Source organism: Drosophila grimshawi, unplaced genomic scaffold (genome assembly GCF_018153295.1).
Source record: "Drosophila grimshawi isolate 15287-2541.00 unplaced genomic scaffold, ASM1815329v1 contig_1190, whole genome shotgun sequence".
In the NCBI taxonomy this organism is placed as follows: Eukaryota; Metazoa; Arthropoda; class Insecta; order Diptera; family Drosophilidae; genus Drosophila; species Drosophila grimshawi.
The window spans coordinates 45,001-52,500 of NW_025062693.1; the positions used below are offsets into that span (position 1 = coordinate 45,001).

The following is a 7,500-nucleotide window of genomic DNA, read 5'->3' on the forward strand; positions in this document are numbered from 1 at the left end:
TAATCTATTAACATAATTAATTTATCAAAAAATTGTGAATTATTGATTATTTCAATTATAGTGCTTGCATTATAACATGATATAAATGTCATAAATTTGATAAAGTGCTGATAGATTTATATGAATACAGTGCGTTAATTTTTCGGAATTATATAATGGCATAATTTTCAATGATTTTTGTGTTTATTATATGCACTTGTATGATTAACAATGCGAAAGATTCAGGATACCTTCGGGACCCGTCTTGAGACACGGACCAAGGAGTCTAACATATGTGCAAGTTATTGGGATATAAACCTAATAGCGTAATTAACTTGACTATTAATGGGATTAGTTTTTTAGCTATTTATAGTTAATTAACACAATCCCGGGGCGCTCTATATAGTTATGTATAATGATATTTATATTATTTATACCTCTAACTGGAACGTACCTTGAGCATATATGCTGTGACCCGAAAGATGGTGAACTATACTTGATCAGGTTGAAGTCAGGGGAAACCCTGATGGAAGACCGAAACAGTTCTGACGTGCAAATCGATTGTCAGAATTGAGTATAGGGGCGAAAGACCAATCGAACCATCTAGTAGCTGGTTCCTTCCGAAGTTTCCCTCAGGATAGCTGGTGCATTTAACTGTTGTATAAAATAATCTTATCTGGTAAAGCGAATGATTAGAGGCCTTAGGGTCGAAACGATCTTAACCTATTCTCAAACTTTAAATGGGTAAGAACCTTAACTTTCTTGATATGAAGTTTAAGGTTATGATATAATGTGCCCAGTGGGCCACTTTTGGTAAGCAGAACTGGCGCTGTGGGATGAACCAAACGTAATGTTACGGTGCCCAAATTAACAACTCATACAGAAACCATGAAAGGCGTTGGTTGCTTAAAACAGCAGGACGGTGATCATGGAAGTCGAAATCCGCTAAGGAGTGTGTAACAACTCACCTGCCGAAGCAACTAGCCCTTAAAATGGATGGCGCTTAAGTTGTATACCTATACATTACCGCTAAAGTAGATGATTTATGTTACTTGTAATATAAATTTTGAAACTTTAGTGAGTAGGAAGGTACAATGGTGTGCATAGAAGTGTTTGGCGTAAGCCTGCATGGAGCCGCCATTGGTACAGATCTTGGTGGTAGTAGCAAATAATCGAATGAGACCTTGGAGGACTGAAGTGGAGAAGGGTTTCGTGTGAACAGTGGTTGATCACGAGTTAGTCGGTCCTAAGTTCAAGGCGAAAGCCGAAAATTTTCAAGTATAGAAAAATCAAAATATATTTTGCATCATACCGATTTTTATACACTTGAATAATTTTGAACGAAAGGGAATACGGTTCCAATTCCGTAACCTGTTGAGTATCCGTTTGTTATTAAATATGGGCCTCGTGCTCATCCTGGCAACAGGAACGACCATAAAGAAGCCGTCGAGAGGTATCGGAAGAGTTTTCTTTTCTGTTTTATAGCCGTACTACCATGGAAGTCTTTCGCAGAGAGATATGGTAGATGGGCTAGAAGAGCATGACATATACTGTTGTGTCGATATTTTCTCCTCGGACCTTGAAAATTTATGGTGGGGATACGCAAACTTCTCAACAGGCCGTACCAATATCCGCAGCTGGTCTCCAAGGTGAAGAGTCTCTAGTCGATAGAATAATGTAGGTAAGGGAAGTCGGCAAATTAGATCCGTAACTTCGGGATAAGGATTGGCTCTGAAGATTGAGATAGTCGGGCTTGATTGGGAAACAATAACATGGTTTATGTGCTCGTTCTGGGTAAATAGGGTTTCTATCATTTATGGTAGATTCTTGTTCCCCGGATAGTTTAGTTACGTAGCCAATTGTGGAACTTTCTTGCTAAAATTTTTAAGAATACTAATTGGGCAACTGATTAGTTCTTTTAAATTATAACGATTATCAATTAACAATCAATTCAGAACTGGCACGGACTTGGGGAATCCGACTGTCTAATTAAAACAAAGCATTGTGATGGCCCTAGCGGGTGTTGACACAATGTGATTTCTGCCCAGTGCTCTGAATGTCAAAGTGAAGAAATTCAAGTAAGCGCGGGTCAACGGCGGGAGTAACTATGACTCTCTTAAGGTAGCCAAATGCCTCGTCATCTAATTAGTGACGCGCATGAATGGATTAACGAGATTCCTACTGTCCCTATCTACTATCTAGCGAAACCACAGCCAAGGGAACGGGCTTGGAATAATTAGCGGGGAAAGAAGACCCTTTTGAGCTTGACTCTAATCTGGCAGTGTAAGGAGACATAAGAGGTGTAGAATAAGTGGGAGATATTAGACTTCGGTTTGGTATCGACAATGAAATACCACTACTCTTATTGTTTCCTTACTTACTTGATTAAATGGAACGTGTATCATTTCCTAGCCATTATACGGATGTATTTATTATATCTTATGGTATTGGGTTTTGATGCAAGCTTCTTGATCAAAGTATCACGAGTTTGTTATATAATCGCAAACAAATTCTTTAATAAGAAAATGCATTTATGTATTTTTGATTTAAAAATTTGGTATAACTCCAATTACTCAGGTATGATCCAATTCAAGGACATTGCCAGGTAGGGAGTTTGACTGGGGCGGTACATCTCTCAAATAATAACGGAGGTGTCCCAAGGCCAGCTCAGTGCGGACAGAAACCACACATAGAGCAAAAGGGCAAATGCTGACTTGATCTCGGTGTTCAGTACACACAGGGACAGCAAAAGCTCGGCCTATCGATCCTTTTGGTTTAAAGAGTTTTTAACAAGAGGTGTCAGAAAAGTTACCATAGGGATAACTGGCTTGTGGCGGCCAAGCGTTCATAGCGACGTCGCTTTTTGATCCTTCGATGTCGGCTCTTCCTATCATTGTGAAGCAAAATTCACCAAGCGTTGGATTGTTCACCCATGCAAGGGAACGTGAGCTGGGTTTAGACCGTCGTGAGACAGGTTAGTTTTACCCTACTAATGACAAAACGTTGTTGCGACAGCATTCCTGCGTAGTACGAGAGGAACCGCAGGTACGGACCAATGGCACAATACTTGTTCGAGCGAACAGTGGTATGACGCTACGTCCGTTGGATTATGCCTGAACGCCTCTAAGGTCGTATCCGTGCTGGACTGCAATGATAAATAAGGGGCAATTTGCATTGTATGGCTTCTAAACCATTAAAAGTTTATAATTTATTTTATAAACGACAATGGATGTGATGCCAATGTTATTTGTAACATAGTAAATTGGGAGGATCTATGATCACCTGATGCCGTGCTAGTTACATATTTAAACATTATTTAATACAATGACAAAGCCTAGAATCAATTGTAAACGACTTTTGTAACAGGCAAGGTGTTGTAAGTGGTTGAGCAGCTGCCATACTGCGATCCACTGAAGCTTATCCTTTGCTTGATGATTCGAAAATGTTAATAAAACAACAAATATAAAATATAATATGTGTGTTATGGTTGTTAAACACCAACTAAAACATATATATATATATATATTGTATGAGTTGTTTAAAGGTGCCATATTTGTTAATTTACTTATGATATTTTATATATTTCTTTGTAAGTTGATAATGTGTGGACCGGACCTTAAGAAAATGTTATATACAAAAAGCTTTTTGATGATGCAATACAAAATTTATGTTATTTTATAAATAACATTCTTTTCAGAATAATTGAATTGTTATTGAAAGGAATAAAGAAATTAAATTGTTTTAAACAAAACAGAGAAAGAAGAACACACATTTTATTATATATATGAGTATATATATATATATATATATATATATATATATATGTATATATATATGATAACTGCGAAAGGCAATAGTAGAAAACACAAAAAAATAAATATATGAAATCATATTAAAAATATATTATAATTCAATCAATGGAGAACAGTAATATGCGAATGAAAAATTTACACTCTTAAACATAAATGTTATATTTAGTGTGAAATAGAAGTTTATATTTTATTTGATATTGCATAATAATAATAAACCGATTAATAAAATTTACACTCATGAGACTTGGAATTGTTATGAAATTCAATTCAGTGTTTTCCAATACAAAATGTCAAATAATATCATGAAACATATAAATTACATGTTAGATAATAACATATGACACAAACAATGTGATATAATAGAATTTAACATGTAAAATAAATGTTGGGTAATAACGTATGGAACAACTCTACTACAATAAAAAATGTTTGCTATAGACAAAATTATATATGGAAATCACATGATTGTGGAGTATTGTCTTGCCGGCAGCCGTCAATTATAGTTCAAATTATTAAATATTTAAGTTATTCGTGTGTTATATTTAAATTAATACATGAAGAATTAATAGTGAGTGGTTGCATTTGAAAAAAGTATCATTCTTAAGGAAATGGTGTTCAAAAACCTATATATGGAGTGGTGTCGCGCACGGCAAGTCATATGAGAAAAAGTAAAAGTAACAAAATAATATGACTGTGGAGTATTGTCTTGCCGGCATGGGTCATTTATTGGGCAAATTATGAAATGTTATGAAATTCAATTCAGTGTTTTCCAATACAAAATGTCAAATAATATCATGAAACATATAAATTACATGTTAGATAATAACATATGACACAAACAATGTGATATAATAGAATTTAACATGTAAAATAAATGTTGGGTAATAACGTATGGAACAACTCTACTACAATAAAAAATGTTTGCTATAGACAAAATTATATATGGAAATCACATGATTGTGGAGTATTGTCTTGCCGGCAGCCGTCAATTATAGTTCAAATTATTAAATATTTAAGTTATTCGTGTGTTATATTTAAATTAATACATGAAGAATTAATAGTGAGTGGTTGCATTTGAAAAAAGTATCATTCTTAAGGAAATGGTGTTCAAAAACCTATATATGGAGTGGTGTCGCGCAAGGCAAGTCATATGAGAAAAACTAAAAGTAACAAAATAATATGACTGTGGAGTATTGTCTTGCCGGCATGGGTCATTTATTGGGCAAATTATGAAATGTTATGAAATTCAATTCAGTGTTTTCCAATACAAAATGTCAAATAATATCATGAAACATATAAATTACATGTTAGATAATAACATATGACACAAACAATGTGATATAATAGAATTTAACATGTAAAATAAATGTTGGGTAATAACGTATGGAACAACTCTACTACAATAAAAAATGTTTGCTATAGACAAAATTATATATGGAAATCACATGATTGTGGAGTATTGTCTTGCCGGCAGCCGTCAATTATAGTTCAAATTATTAAATATTTAAGTTATTCGTGTGTTATATTTAAATTAATACATGAAGAATTAATAGTGAGTGGTTGCATTTGAAAAAAGTATCATTCTTAAGGAAATGGTGTTCAAAAACCTATATATGGAGTGGTGTCGCGCAAGGCAAGTCATATGAGAAAAAGTAAAAGTAACAAAATAATATGACTGTGGAGTATTGTCTTGCCGGCATGGATAATTTATTGGGCAAATTATGAAAAAATGAAGTTAATCTTGTATTATATTTTATTTAATACATGAAGAATTAATGTTGGGTGGTAGCATTTGAAAAAAGTATCATGCTTAAAGAGATGGTGTTCAAAAACCTATATATGGAGTGGTGTCGCGCAAGGCAAGTCATATGAGAAAAAGTAAAAGTAACAAAATAATATGACTGTGGAGTATTGTCTTGCCGGCATGGATAATTTATTGGGCAAATTATGAAAAAATGAAGTTAATCTTGTATTATATTTAATTTAATACATGAAGAATTAATGTTGGGTGGTAGCATTTGAAAAAAGTATCATGCTTAAAGAGATGGTGTTCAAAAACCTATATATGGAGTGGTGTCGCGCAAGGCAAGTCATATGAGAAAGAGTAAAAGTAACAAAATAATATGACTGTGGAGTATTGTCTTGCCGGCATGGATAATTTACTGGGCAAATTATGAAATAATGAAGTTAATCTTGTATTATATTTAATTTAATACATGAAGAATTAATGTTGGGTGGTAGCATTTGAAAAAAGTATCATGCTTAAAGAGATGGTGTTCAAAAACCTATATATGGAGTGGTGTCGCGCAAGGCAAGTCATATGAGAAAAAGTAAAAGTAACAAAATAATATGACTGTGGAGTATTGTCTTGCCGGCATGGATAATTTATTGGGCAAATTATAAAATATTAAAAAAAAAATTTTATTTTTTTTTTTTTAAAAAAAAAAAAAAAAAAAAAAAAAAAAAAAAAAAAAAAAAAAAAAAAAAAAAAAAAAAAAAAAAAAAAAAAAAAAAAAAAAAAAAAAAAAAAAAAAAAAAAAAAAAAAAAAAAAAAAAAAAAAAAAAAAAAAAAAAAAAAAAATTTTTTTAAAAAAAAAAAAAAAAAAAAAAAAAAAAAAAAAAAAAAAAAAAAAAAAAAAAAAAAAAAAAAAAAAAAAAAAAAAAAAAAAAAAAAAAAAAAAAAAAAAAAAAAAAAAAAAAAAAAAAAAAAAAAAAAAAAAAAAAAAAAAAAAAAAAAAAAAAAAAAAAAAAAAAAAAAAAAAAAAAAAAAAAAAAAAAAAAAAAAAAAAAAAAAAAAAAAAAAAAACTATAGACAAAATTATATATGGAAATCACATGATTGTGGAGTATTGTCTTGCCCGGCAACCCGTCAATTATAGTTCAAAATTATTAAATATTTAAGTTATTCGTGTGTTATATTTAAATTAATACATGAAGAATTAATAGTGAGTGGTTGCATTTGAAAAAAAGTATCATTCTTAAGGAAATGGTGTTCAAAAACCTATATATGGAGTGGTGTCGCGCAAGGCAAGTCATATGAGAAAAAGTAAAAGTAACAAAATAATATGACTGTGGAGTATTGTCTTGCCGGCATGGATAATTTATTGGGCAAATTATGAAAAAATGAAGTTAATCTTGTATTATATTTTATTTAATACATGAAGAATTAATGTTGGGTGGTAGCATTTGAAAAAAGTATCATGCTTAAAGAGATGGTGTTCAAAAACCTATATATGGAGTGGTGTCGCGCAAGGCAAGTCATATGAGAAAAAGTAAAAGTAACAAAATAATATGACTGTGGAGTATTGTCTTGCCGGCATGGATAATTTATTGGGCAAATTATGAAAAAATGAAGTTAATCTTGTATTATATTTAATTTAATACATGAAGAATTAATGTTGGGTGGTAGCATTTGAAAAAAGTATCATGCTTAAAGAGATGGTGTTCAAAAACCTATATATGGAGTGGTGTCGCGCAAGGCAAGTCATATGAGAAAGAGTAAAAGTAACAAAATAATATGACTGTGGAGTATTGTCTTGCCGGCATGGATAATTTACTGGGCAAATTATGAAATAATGAAGTTAATCTTGTATTATATTTAATTTAATACATGAAGAATTAATGTTGGGTGGTAGCATTTGAAAAAAGTATCATGCTTAAAGAGATGGTGTTCAAAAACCTATATATGGAGTGGTGTCGCGCAAGGCAA

The 7,500-nt window shown here is 31.8% G+C and overlaps 1 non-coding gene across 1 annotated transcript in view; it reads left to right on the top strand.

Moving 5' to 3' along the window:
* LOC122322400 overlaps positions 1-3,419 on the top strand; it is a 3,958-nt gene extending 539 nt beyond the window's left edge. The window contains exon 1 of the ribosomal RNA XR_006246558.1: positions 1-3,419. This exon is cut by the window's left edge and continues 539 nt beyond it. This is a non-coding gene — a ribosomal RNA (large subunit ribosomal RNA).
* The last annotated feature ends 4,081 nt before the right edge of the window (positions 3,420-7,500 follow it).